The sequence below is a fragment of the Mirounga angustirostris genome, unplaced genomic scaffold, assembly GCF_029215605.1.
Source record: "Mirounga angustirostris isolate CCGP_5_RB_7025 unplaced genomic scaffold, mMirAng1.0.hap1 SCAF_10, whole genome shotgun sequence".
Taxonomy (NCBI): domain Eukaryota; kingdom Metazoa; phylum Chordata; class Mammalia; order Carnivora; family Phocidae; genus Mirounga; species Mirounga angustirostris.
In genome coordinates, this window is record NW_026991718.1 from 77,510,731 (window position 1) to 77,524,060 (window position 13,330).

Genomic DNA, 13,330 nt, shown 5'->3' on the forward strand with positions numbered 1-13,330 from the left:
GTTCAAATAAAGCACATTCTTCAACCACAATGGAAGTAAGTTAGAAATCAAAAGTATAAAGTATTTGGGGAAATTTACATACATGCAGAAATTACATAATGCACTGCTAAATAACCAATCAAAGAAGAAATAACAAGAGATATTATAACATACTTTCAGATGAATCAAAACAAAAACACAACACACCAAGACATGTGAGATGCAATTAAACACTGCCTAAAAGAATGTATACCTATAAACACCTACATAAAAAGACCTTAAACCAATATCATAACTTTCCACTATATGAAACTAGAAAAAGAAGAGCAAACTAAACTGAAAGCAAACAGAAACAAGAACATAATAAATATTAGAGCAAAAATTAATGAAATATAGAATAGGAAAACATTTTGAAAATCAATGAAACAAAAGTTGATTCTTTAAAAAGATGAATGAAGTTGATAGACCTTCAGCTAAACTTAATAAAAGGAGAGAAGATTCAAATTACTAAAACCAAAAATAGAAGAGCATCACTATAGATCTTAGAGACATAAGAATGGTAATAAAGGGATATTATGAATAATTATATTCCAAAAAATAGATAACTTAGATGAAATGGACAAATTCCTAGAAAGACCAAAACCATTGAATTTGAATCAATGAGAAACAGAAAAATCTGACTACACTTATAATAAGAAAAGGGACTGAATTAGTCACTTAAAATTTCCCACAAAGAAAAGCCCAGGCCCAGGTATCTTTACTGTTGCATTCTATCAAACATTTACAGAAGAATTAATAGCAAACTTTCCCTTTCCAAACTGTTCTCCAAAAAACAAAAAAAGGTAACAACTCCCAACTCATTCTATGAGGCCAGTATTATCCTGAAAGCCAAACCAGACAAAGACATCACAATAGAAGAAAACTACAGACTGGTATCACTTATGAATATACACACAAAAATTCCTGAGACAATACTAGCTAATCAAATCCAGCAAATATAAAAGTGGGATTTATGCAAGGAATATGGGTTGGTTTAATATATGAAAATCAATTAATTTAATGGCTGATCCTTGAGACAGAGACAGCCTACAGCAATTGAAAAAAAAAAAAAATCCCAGCAAATCCTGAGGAAGGGAGAGCATCTGATTTCCAGAGTTACCATATTATTAGATTCAAATGTCCGGTTTTGAATCTATCCCTAAAAAAAGACCCAAGGCAGATCTGTGGACAAAGATTTTAAAACAAGTGTCTTAAAGATGTTCAAAGAACTAAAGAAAGATGTGGAGAAAGTCAATAAAGTAATGTACGAACAAAATGGAAATATCAATAAAGGAGAAAACCTAAAAAGAAACAAAAATAAATTCTGGAGCTGAGAGTACAATAACTGAAATGAAAGAGTCACTAGTGGGATTCAAAGGCAGATTTCAGTAGGCAGAAGAAAGAATCAGAAAACTTGAAGACAGGTCAATGGAAATTATTGAGTCCAGGGAAGAGAAAGAGAAAAGATTGAAGTAAAATGAACAGAGCATAAGGAAACCACCAAGTAGACAAACCTATGCATTGTGGGAATCCCAGAGGAGAAGAGAGAGAAAGAAGCAGAGAGAATACCTGAAGAGATAGCGACTCCAAAGTTCCCAAATTTGATGAAAGACATGAATATAAACATCCAAGAAGTTAATGAACTCCAAACAGGATGAACTCAAAAATACCCCACTGAGATACATTATAATCAAACTATGGAAGCCCAAAGACAAAAAGGATCATGGAAGCAGCAAGAGAGAAGCAAGTCATCACATACAAGAGATCCTCAATAAAGCAGATTTCTCTTAGAAAGTCTAGAGAGGGCAGAAGGCAATGGGCTGATATAGTCAAAGTGGTAAAAGGAAAAAGAGTCAACCAAGAACCTTATATGTGGCAAAACTGCCCTTCAAAAGGGAAGGATAAATTAAGATATCTCCAGATAAACAAAACCTGAGTTCATTACCACTAGACCTGTCCTGAAAGAAGTATTTGTTCAAGGGTGTCCTGCAGGTTGAACAAAAGGGCACTAGACAGTAATCTGAAGCCATATGAAGAAATATCTTAGTAAAGGTAAACACATGGGCACATGGGTTTGTAACTCCACTTTTTGTTTTCTACATGATTTAGAAGACTAATACCTTTTTTTGGCAGATATAGGTTTGTTTTATTGAATGACTAATCTACGTAATTGCTGAGGCCACGATGTACAGACAAAAGAGGGGGAGTCTGAGTTCTTGGCCTCTTCCTCCTTGGACAGAGTCACGATAATTTCCTCCTTCTTGGCCTGGAGCCACTCTTCAAGGCACTTACATGCTTTCTTGGTCTTACACCCACAGGCCTCAGCCTGGTCAGCCAGAAGCTTCTTGTGAGCCTTTTCTGACTTCAACTTATGGATGTGTTCCATGAGAATCTGCTTGTTTTCCAACATGTTACCTTCACTTTCCAGGACAGGCTGTGATACATGTGGTGATCAATCTTCCTAGATTCACAGGATCTTCTATGCAGCCAGCACAGAATTCTCATCCTCCTCATCCAGGGAACTTTCTTGGCCATCTGAGTGCTGGCAGTAGCCTTTCATTCCCCTATGCCCATATGCTGGCCCTTCTGGCGAGGCCAAAGTGTTTTTCTGCCATGGAGCCCAGGAATGGATAGTTACAGGCTCCCAGATGATCAGACCGTCTTTGACCAGCTTCTGGATCTGCTGATGGGAGTTGGACTGGCAATTACATCAGTCTCACTAAGATCCAACCAGACCTTCTTTTTGCCACAACGGAGGACACTGGAGGAAGCCTCTTCCAAAGCCTGAGCATACACAGGGCAGCAGCCACAGTGATGGAAAGAATGAACTCCAGTCTAATATATTTTTTTTTCATTTTTTGAAGAGAATTAATCTACTTCTTTGGTTTTTTTTTTTTTTTTTAATTCTTTTGAGGTAGGCTTCCACACCCAATATGGGGCTCGAACTCACGACCCTGAGATCAAAAGTCGCATGCTCTACTGACTGAGTCAGCCAGGTGCCTCACTGTTTTGTTTTGTTTTTAAGATTTTATTTTTTTATTTGAGCGAGTGAGAGAGAGAGCGTGCACAAGCAGGGGGAGAGACAGAGGGAGAGAGAAAGGGAGAAGTAAACTCTCCGTGGAGCAGGGAGCCCAATGCGGGGCTCAATCCCAGAACCCTGGGATCATGACCTGAGCTGAAGGCAGACACTTAACGACTGAGCCACCCAGGTGCCCCACACTAATGTGTTTTTAAAAAAGCAATTAGTAGTCTAAGAGCTCGTAGTGTTGTAGTTTTGGTTTGTAATTCTTCATTTTGTTTTCTACATTATATAACAGAGTGATGTATTTTTAAAAAGTATTAGTTTATGTTTTTGGACACACAATGCATAAAGACGTTATTCCGTGACATCAACAACTGAAACAAATGAAGACAGACATATAAGGGGACTGGGGTTTTGTGTGCTACTGAAGTTAAGATGGTATAAATCCAAATTAAAGTGTTATAACTTTAGGATGTTAAGTGTTATTCCCATGGGAACCACAGAGAATATAGCTATGGAATACGTACAAAGGGAAAGGAGAAAGGAACTGAGACATTTAAAATCAACTAAACACAAAAGAAGACAGTAATGCATGAAATTAGTGATAAAAAAATCTATAAGGTATAGAAAAAAATAGCAAAATGATAGAAGAAAGCTTTCCCTTGTCATCCTTAAAAGGAAGGCAATTCTGAAATAAGCTACAACGTGGATGAACCCTGAAGACATTTTGCTAAGTGAAATAAGCCAATCATGAAAAGACAAATGCTGTATGATTCCACTACTCAGAAGAGTCAAAATCATACAGACAGAGAATAGGAATGGTGGTTTCTAGGGGCTGGAGAGTGCTGTAATGGGGACTAACTGTTTAAGGGGAACAGACTTTCTGTTTTGCAAGAGGAAAAGCATTCTGGAGACGGACAGTGGGGATGGATGCATGACAATACGAATGTACTCAATCCCACTGAACTGCACGCTTAAAAATGGTTAAGATGATAAATTTTCTGTCGTGTGTATAACAAAAGAAATGAAAAAGAGTGCACACAAAAACTTGTCCACCAAGGTTCACAGCAGTGCTATTTATAATAACCAAAAAGTAGAAATAACCCAAACGTTCATCAATTGATGAACAAATAAAAAAATGTGGTATATACCTATAATGGAATATTATTCAGCCATAAAAAGGAATGAAGTACTGATTCATACTACAATATGGATCAACCTTGAACACTATGCTGGGTGAAAGAAGCCAACACAAAAAACCACAACCTCTATGAAATATCCAGAATAGGCAAATCCCTAGAGATGGAAAGTAGATTGGTGTTTGCCTAGGGCTGAGGAGTGGGGTGTGGGGGAAGAGAGGTGAAGTGGGAAGTAACTGCTACTGGGCACAAGGTTTCTTTGGGGTGAGATGAGTACATTCTAAAGTTAGATTATGTTCATAGTTGCACAACTCTATAAATACTCTAAAACCTGTTGACAGTGCACTTTAAACAGGTGAAGTTTATGGTACATAAATTATATGTCAACAAAGCTCCTGGATTAAAAAAAAAAAAAAGTGTTACCAGAAAAAAGAAAAAGGGTGAGATAAAGAGCTTTTTGGAACAGAAGACAAGATACAATTTGTCTCCAGCAATTCCACACTAAAACAAGTACTAAAGGAAGAAGGATATGATCTCAGATGGAAGCTTGGAGATGGGGGTAGGAATGGAGAGCAATATATACGTGGGTAAACCTGAGTGTGGACAAGAAGGGTAGGCAGTCTGGATTTCAGCCAGAGGCCCTGTGCAGAGATAGCACACATGTGTGCCCTGGCCCTGCTCTCTCTTCACACAACGTTCCATTTCTTTCCAGCCCAGGGCCTTTGCAGATGCTGTTCCCTCTGCTTGGACATGCTCTTCCCTGCCCTCACACCTACTTTTTTCTTATTCACTCCTACTTATCTTCAGTTCTCTTTCCTCAAGAAGACTGATGTGCCCCTTCAGGATGACCTAGGACCTCCCACAACACACCTCCTGTTCACAGCACTTGCCAGTTTTAATCATGATCTGTTGCTGCATGATTCTTTGATCCAGTTCTGCTTTATAGATTTAAGCCTGCTTACATTCCCTATACATTTAATCAATTTTTCCTTTTCTTGGGGAAAAAGACGAAAATAAACTGTGACTTAACTATTGTTCTCTAGTGAGTCACACCAGGATCTGCCTGTACCTTTTTTAGAAAAATAAGTTTCACATTACTGAGGCAAATGGAATGTGTAATGCTTGCAAAGTTCCTGTGAGAAATCTCTCTTCAAAAACTGTGGCAGTTCAGTGATTCATGATAGATATTATTATCCTCCAGAGCAGAGGACTTGACCACTGCACCCACCCCAAAGTGACAGGGTGTCAAGGCTGGACTCACCACAGCCATTTCTCTGACACCTAGATGTGTATGCACAAAACCTTCTCTGTCTACCTGTCAGAAAGGACAGGGGGGAGAAAGGGATAGATCCACTTTGACATTTGGGAGAAAAGAAAGCCAAGAAGTCTTATGAGCAAAGGGTTGAAACCAGAGAACTCAGATACTGAGTCACGGTGCTTTGAGTGGAGCAAGAGGGGAGAGTAAAGGAACATACCGGTGGTCAGTTTCAAAGTTTCCAGGATCCTGTAATTGTTTATCTTACGAAACACTAAAATTAGTCTTGGCCTACAGAAGCAAGTCATCCCGTATCAAAACTTGAAGACTAACTCCTTGAGGATAGGGAACATGCACCTGCAGGGTACTGCCATACAACAGGTGCTCAATAAACCTTACTGAATGGATGAATGGATGAATGGATGAAAGAATGAATGAATGAATGAATGAATGAATGAACAAATGAACCAGAGGCACTTACAACACTTGCTAGACAAAGAATCACCTCCTGATAAAAATGGACAGCATCAACTACCCAGTCAATTCCCAAGGCCACCTTGCACTCCACTTAGCTAAACTATGTCACACTTCTTCAGCCTGAGCTCTGCTTGCCCACGGTCTTCCTTTAGACATTACTTAGGGACAACCAGGCAGAGCTGAAGTTCAGTGGCCTTCAGGAGCGAAGGAACATGGATGCAGAGGACGTCCCTGCTCCAGATGCTTTGTCCCCATCCTCAGGCTTCCCTTTGGCTATGGCCTGGGCAGGAACAGTGAGGAATTGCTGAAAGTATGAGGCACTGGCCACATTTCACTGAGCTGTTTCTTTGCAAAGAAACGACGAGTTTCATTCGAACAAACTTGGTTGTCCACAAGACAAACAGCACAGTTTTTAAGCACGTAAACAAGTATCTTATGTTAGATAACCTACACCATTTTTCTGGAATTTACGTAACAGTTGATTTTATGGTATTCTGAATCCTCGTAAGTTGGCAAACCGATAAGCTACTTAGCTGGGAATGCATATGGTGCAGTGTATATATGGAGACGTGCACACGTGAACCTGTGTTCACACATGAAGCCTAAGCCTCTACGAACATTCCTCAATAAAACTTAGGTCTCAGACTGTGCTGCATGACACATCCAGAAGTGAATGTTTGCATATGAGATTTGAAGAACACTAGTTTAGACATTCTTAGGTTATTAAAGTGAAAAAAATGCTATTAGAGATATCTACAAAACTATTATTTCAAAAATAGGTTAAGCATAAGAACTTCAAGCTTTGCAACCTTAACGTAGATATTGTATTTGCACAGTTCTTGGGAAAACAGAATATAAATTCACTCTAATGCCGAGATGCTGTGTAACTTAGAAGCTTTGCATCTTGGAGGGAGAGGTGCACCTTGTGCAGAATGGTGGCACACACATCTGACAAATGGGACACTGGAACCCAGGGCACAGGGAAGCTTTCTCAGGGCTGGGTCACGTTCAACGTCATCAGTTTACTGAGATAATAAAGTCCCCATGTCTAAAAAAGATTTTATTTACTTGAGACAGAACAAGAGAGAGAGGGAGCGTATGTGCGTGTACACATGTGCTCATGCGAGGGGGAAGGGGAAGCAGAGAGGGAGAAGCAGACTCCCTGCTGAGCATGCATCACAACATGGGACTCCATCCCAGGACCCTGAGATCATGACCGGAGCCAACGTCAGACACTTAACTGACTAAGCCACCCAGGCGCCCCAATAAAACTCCCTTTTTAAATGCACGTATACCAAAAATAACGACACGAAGAAAGTTCTTACAGCTGAATTTATCTAGGATGTTACATATGTGATTGGCATTTCTGCAGCATGGCAGATGCAGAGCTGAGATTTTTTTTGTTTTTGGTAGGAAGTCATGCTCCAAGGGCTATTAATAAGGAGACATAACACCAGCCCTCATTCTGGCCCACTTAAAAACAGGCAGACTCAGACACTGAGGTTGAATAATTATCAGTAAAAAGGTTTTTATGAAACAAGAACAATAATGAGGGGGACGTCCACGCACAGGGCTTTACACAGCACAGAAGCCTGGGTTCACAAGGAATCCTAAATTGCTGGTTACTGACCCTTTGTAACAAAAGAAGAGAGTGAGGCTCAGCGGGGTGGACCATCTGCCCCCAAGTCCCCGAGCGTCCCCCACATTGCCAAGATGGGTGCTGCTGAAGGGGCACCATCTACATCCCAGGACCGTCCAACCAGCCCAAGTGAGGTGCAGACAGGACAATTGCCCGGGCTGACCAAGGCTGCCATACTGGGCAATCTCCATCCGGTGAACAAGACATACGACTTGTTTATCCTGAGCAAAGCTTCCCCGGTACCTCTGTGACAGGACGCAATGCCCTGAGAGCCACACAACGTCAGAGGATGCGGTCGGCTGTGGACGGCAGCCCCCACAGCCCAGGCTGTCCGCTGCGGCCAAGCCCCCCGGTGCTGGGTCCTGGAGGACGGGAATCATTCTAATGGTCTTTCACTCTGGCCTCTGCTATCTTCCCACCCCCCCAAGTGTACAGACTGGGCCATGTGGATCCCAGTTTCAGGCGTGGCACAGGGAGAGTAAAACGCTTTGTTTTCCCTGTCCTCTTCCCCTCTCCCTTCCTTTCGTTCCCCCACCCCCACTTCTGCTCCCTGCTCCCCCGCCCCCAATATATGCACGCAAACAAAGAAAATCATTATTTTGCCCCAGAGTTCACCCAATCCAAGGAGATACGTTCATGTCTGCAATGAAGGTCATAAGCATACTAGAAAACATGACAATAGATGCTGCAGGTCTAGTCTTTTGCCCCAGGGGGTGGCAGTTTTGGCACCCCCCCCACCCCCATCTCTCGTCCTCCAAAGCCCACCTGGGCTCTGGCCTGGATGCTCAGTAAGCCTCCCGCGCTTTCATCCTGCTGGAAACCAGCAGCAGGCAGAAGAGAGGGCCTTCCCTGTCCCATCCCCCACGTCCCACGGTAGCTGAGGGCCCTTGGGACACCACTGAGTGCGGATCCAGAGCCTTCTTCCCTGTCTCCCCAAGCAGCCTCACTGGGCCTGGCCCCACCCGCACCTCCCGGCCACGAGGAAGTGGGGCCTCTGCCAACCGCAGGGCCCCTGAGGCCCTGCGAGCCCCCGGGCAGGGGTGAAACCCACGCACTTGCTTCCTTCACTCCCCGTCTGAAGGCCAGGGCTGGGGGTGGCCTGACACTGCAGGAAGTTGGTCCGGAGCCGGCACCTGCCTCCCTCTAAGTGGAGTCGCTGCCAAATTGCTGAGAATGAAAAATAACAAACCCGGACTTTGTTTCACTGGGTTCCGCACAGAGGCGGGCAGAGGGCAATGACGGGATAAGGCTGCCTTTTCCATCTGGGTAGGGGCTGATCCCACGAAGAAATAAGATCCAATGCTGAAAAAAATCCCAAGCGGATTCTGAGCCTAACACAGCCAAGTCCTATGCCTCCCTCTTGTTCTGGCCCCAGGAACACTCAGCATGGCCTGCCCTCCTTGAAGTGTACCTGCAGAGCAAGGGGCCACTGCTGGGGACACATTCGTCTCTGCCAACGAACACGTGCTCCTTAGCTTTGGCTTTCTTGTTCTTTGTTCTTAAAGACCCATCATGTTCTCCCAGGTCCATGATAGGTTTTGTGGTCTGTTTTCCTGGGACCTTCCAAATGCTTGTGTTAGTGGGGCACCTGCTCACCCCATTCCCCGTGGCAGTGACAGGATTCTCAGCACGCCCTGCTAGAGACCACACTGGCAGGTGCACAGACCACACCACTGGAGAAAGCGCCAGTTGCAGCCTGCTTGGAGAGGCTCCCTGGCCTCCCGCCAGCACAACGCCACCCTCCCTGGCGATGTCCTCTCTGATATCTGCAGCTGAGCCACTTAGGAGTGATAGACTCCCAGCTTCACAACGCCACCTGCCTCAAGTTTGTCCAATGTCTAAAGGCTGCGTAACCAGGACAGTCAGCAGTTTCCAGGCAACGTCTGGAGGGTTGGCAGAAGGCTCTAGATGACAAGTTGATTCTGTATTATCACTGAAACCAAGGAGCAAGCAGGCAGCAGGGGGTGGGGGAGATGGTTCTGAAGATGGTTCTAAGAATTCCAAAATGCATCTATACAAAGTTCTAGTCAGACAGTTCATAATTTAAACAATAAAGCATGAGCCATTTATATGATGGTGACAAAAGAAAGCAGTGAGTTTAGAGAACTTGGGAAACGATCACCAAGAGCTTTGAAGATTTTTATATATACTCGCCTTTGTGTGCTTTAGAGGATGAAGGCCTTCTGCCTCAATGCTGGCAGGAGTCAGCTGCTAAGGGTTTAGCCTTCTCATGGAAGAGGGACAACAGGCTGCAGGGTCCCCTGTACCCTGTAGGCGGCTGAGGGGACCATGTGGTAGAATGAACTATTGAAGGGCCAGGGATGGCCTCAGGGCTGATGTCTTGGAGGTCCCAGCTAGCAGCATTCCCCCAGAGGCATGAGCTGGTCAAACCCAGTAAGGCCCACAGCAGCAACCCACTCCTGCTCGAGGCCGGCTTCTGCCAGCCACACTGAGCTCTGAGCCCACCCCAGCGCCACCTGCTACGGCCTGCCCCATCTTGGGGTCACAGTGCTGGATGTCCCTGGGACCAAGAGGCACACTGAGGAGCAGGAGAGGAAGATGCACTCCAGGCCAGGCCGCTCACACAGGCACACCTCTGTACCACCTCCCAGTGTGTACTCCATGGCACAGTTTGGACATCTTAAACCTCTGCTTAATTTCAAGAAAAATGTTCAGGAATTTCCTTTCTTTGATGCTTTCTTTGCCCTTCATTGCAGTGCCCAAGCCATACATCCCTTGGGACATGGGAGAACCAAACCAAAAGGCCAATAACACCCCTGGTGCTTTGCTATTATAATGGAGTCTATAAACCCCCAACAGAAAATCTTTTATGCAAGGACATCAAAGGGCTTTGTGTCAGGGCCCTGCGCTCATTTTATTCAGAGGGAAGAAAATAAAGCAGGTCCCAGATCCCAGATGGCTATGCCTTCTCTCATTGAATGCTCACAAACTTCTCTGAATTAAACAGCACATCTCATCTCCTTTTTGCAGGTGAGAAAACAGGATCAGAGAAGTTAAGCAACCAGTCCAAGATCACTGAGCCAGGAAGTAGAAAATCTGACCCTCAAATCAAAGCCTGTACCTCACCCAAGTGTGAGCTCTTTCCCATGAGAGTAGCTGCCTCCTAAGAAGTGCAGGCCAAGAGCTGGAGTGATGGTCAAGCTATCTCCTCTCTGGGCTGACAATCTGGCAGCATGCATCAATAGCCCTCAACATCTTTTCTGACCCAGTAACTGCACTTCTGGGAATCTGCCCTCAGAAGATCATCAAGTACCCTGGAACAGGGCACAGCAGCACTCCAGGAACGTTCCAAAAGCTCATCAGCAGGAGACTGGTTATGGTGTTGGGACACTGCCATATGAGGGAATGCGAGGTAGTCTTCCAAAATCGCGTTACATGAAAATATTGATTGACACAGGAGAATGGGCACATTCTCTATGCTAAGAGTGGCCGAGAGCCGTGATTCCACCGGTGGCTCTGCAGGCCCGCCCTCTGCAGGCCTCCCAGCACAGATGTGGCTTGAGTCAGTCTGCGGTGGGGCCTGGGAGTCTTGTATTTCTACCAAGTCCCTGGGTGATGCCAGTGATGCGGTCCACGGACTCTCCTTGGACGAGCACCATGTTATAAAATAGCGCGTGCGGTAAAACCCATTATTTTTTAAAGCCTCTGGATGCATAAGAGAAATACAGGCAGGACCACAAAGAGATGTGACCTGCAGTTATTTCTGGGTCACATAATCATATATATTTTAAGCTTTCCTTTTGTGCTCTTCTAGGTTTTGCAATTTTTCTGATTGAACCTGTATTTTGTTCATAATTAGGAGAAGCTCCAATAGTTTCTTTGGAAGACAAGGCAGGGGCTGTAAGGAGACCAGGACTCAGAGCCTTCCCTCCCTGAGTCTGGGTCTCCTGACCTGGCAGCCCGAGGAGGGGCTAGAGCTGGGACAGCTCCAGAGTGCAAGTTCCTGCCCAGGGCCGGGCACACGGCGGGATCTCATCCGCTAGAACCAGGAGCTCGTTTGTGAGAGGCTGTTCCTGCCATTTCCAAGGTACTTTCACACTTGTTCCCCGTGTCTCCACATCGTTTCTGTGTCCGAGCTGGAGGGAAAAGCACCACTGTGGAGCCTACAGAACCCCGCACAGCAAGGAAGGCAAGCCTCTCGGCCAAGGCTGCCAAGCACGTCCACGCGGGCTGGCCCACAGCGAGCTTCTGTCACAGGACGCAGCTTCCCTTCTAGTTCCGCTGCGTCTCCCGTCCCTCTGGCAGGCCCCTCCCACTGTGCTCTGGCCCCCCTGAACTGCCCTGGAACAGCGATGCAGAATGGGGGGCCCTGAGGGCCTGCCAGGAAGCCGGCTGGGGAAGACCCCCCCGGGACAGAGGCCACTCGGCCTCCCCATGCCTCTAGAGCAGCCTGCACAAAGTCCCCCTTGGGATTTTAAAGATATCACAGTGTGGTTTTCCTCAAGTACTATTTTGAACATTTGGGCTGTTTAAAACACAAAGAGAAAAGATGGGTTCACTATCAATAAATACTTTTCAGACACAAAGGCAGTCAAACCAAACAATTAACGGCCCCAAAGCTCCATGGAGCATTTAAATTACTTAGAGTAGCTATTTACAAGGGTCAGAAATGAGTCAGGTAACTAAAATCTCCCCTTGCTAGGTGTTGTTCAGTACAAAGTGGTAAGTGTGACGTCTGTCTGCTACTTGCTTCCTATCCCAAAGTGACATTATAAAGAACCCAACAGCCATCATGAATTACAGGGATTTTAACCAAAACCCAAACCAAAAACCAAAAACCACCAGCACCACCCCAGAAAGAGTAGCTGTGGATCATGCTGCCACACTGAACGTTTTTTCACCGTTCCTTCCACCTGAACACAACTCTGTGGAAACCGCAAAATGACACCCAAGGACAGGACCCCAGCTGAGAATCAGGAGGCATCCTGCACAGGCTGCAGGGAGAAATCACTCCGCCTTGGGCCACATGCGGCTGGTCACCCGCGGCATGTCCCGGTCCATCCTCCCAACTCCCAGGGATGCAAAGAAAAGTCCCTCCGCTCTGCTGAGGAAGGTCCCTGCTATCTCTGACAGAGGGCAGAGGGGAAGGCCCCAGCCAAGAGGGACAGCACAGGAAAGAAAAGAGCGAGCCCAGAAGAGTGCGCTGTTATCCCATTCGTGCAGGTCCTTGCAGCCTAAGAAATACACAGACATAGACGATTCACCGGGGGGCATCAGGAATTGCTGGAAACGACACACTGTAACAGATTAAGAGAATGGGCTTCGGCTGTGCTGATGTAAGTAAAGAGGTGCAAGTATCCACATTTATAAAAAAAATTAAAAAAATAAAGATAACAGGAACCAGGCAGCCAAGGAAATGACACATTTGCCCGTGGTAGGCTTGCACTTCGAGATGCAGCTGCCAAGGATTTGCCCTCGTGGGCATGCATGACACCTTTTGTCACCACACAAATGTGGCCTGCTGGCCTGTTCACTTGCCTCTGGGTCAGTTCTCTCTCAGATCTTCCATCAGCCAGCTTGATCCCAGGTTCAGCCCCAAACTAGCTTCCTGTTTTTGAGAGCAAAAGCCAGAATGCTCCAGTGAGCTTTCCGAGTTGGAGAACATTGAGGTTTTGGGGTTAGATGCGAAGATTTGAGGAGAGTGTAAAATTACTGAAAACAAATTCTGGGTCTGCACTTGTTTGCCTTTGTTTCTTTTGAATTGTGTAAGGATATAGGTAATCTTATTTTAATGCCCCTATAGGTCTAAAATCGCGTTG

General features: G+C 45.3%; 1 pseudogene; it reads right to left on the reverse strand.

Annotated features, from left to right (window-relative positions):
• Positions 1-2,164: 2,164 nt before the first annotated feature.
• On the reverse strand, positions 2,165-2,810 carry LOC123852040 (large ribosomal subunit protein eL19-like; annotated as a pseudogene).
• Positions 2,811-13,330: the final 10,520 nt, after the last annotated feature.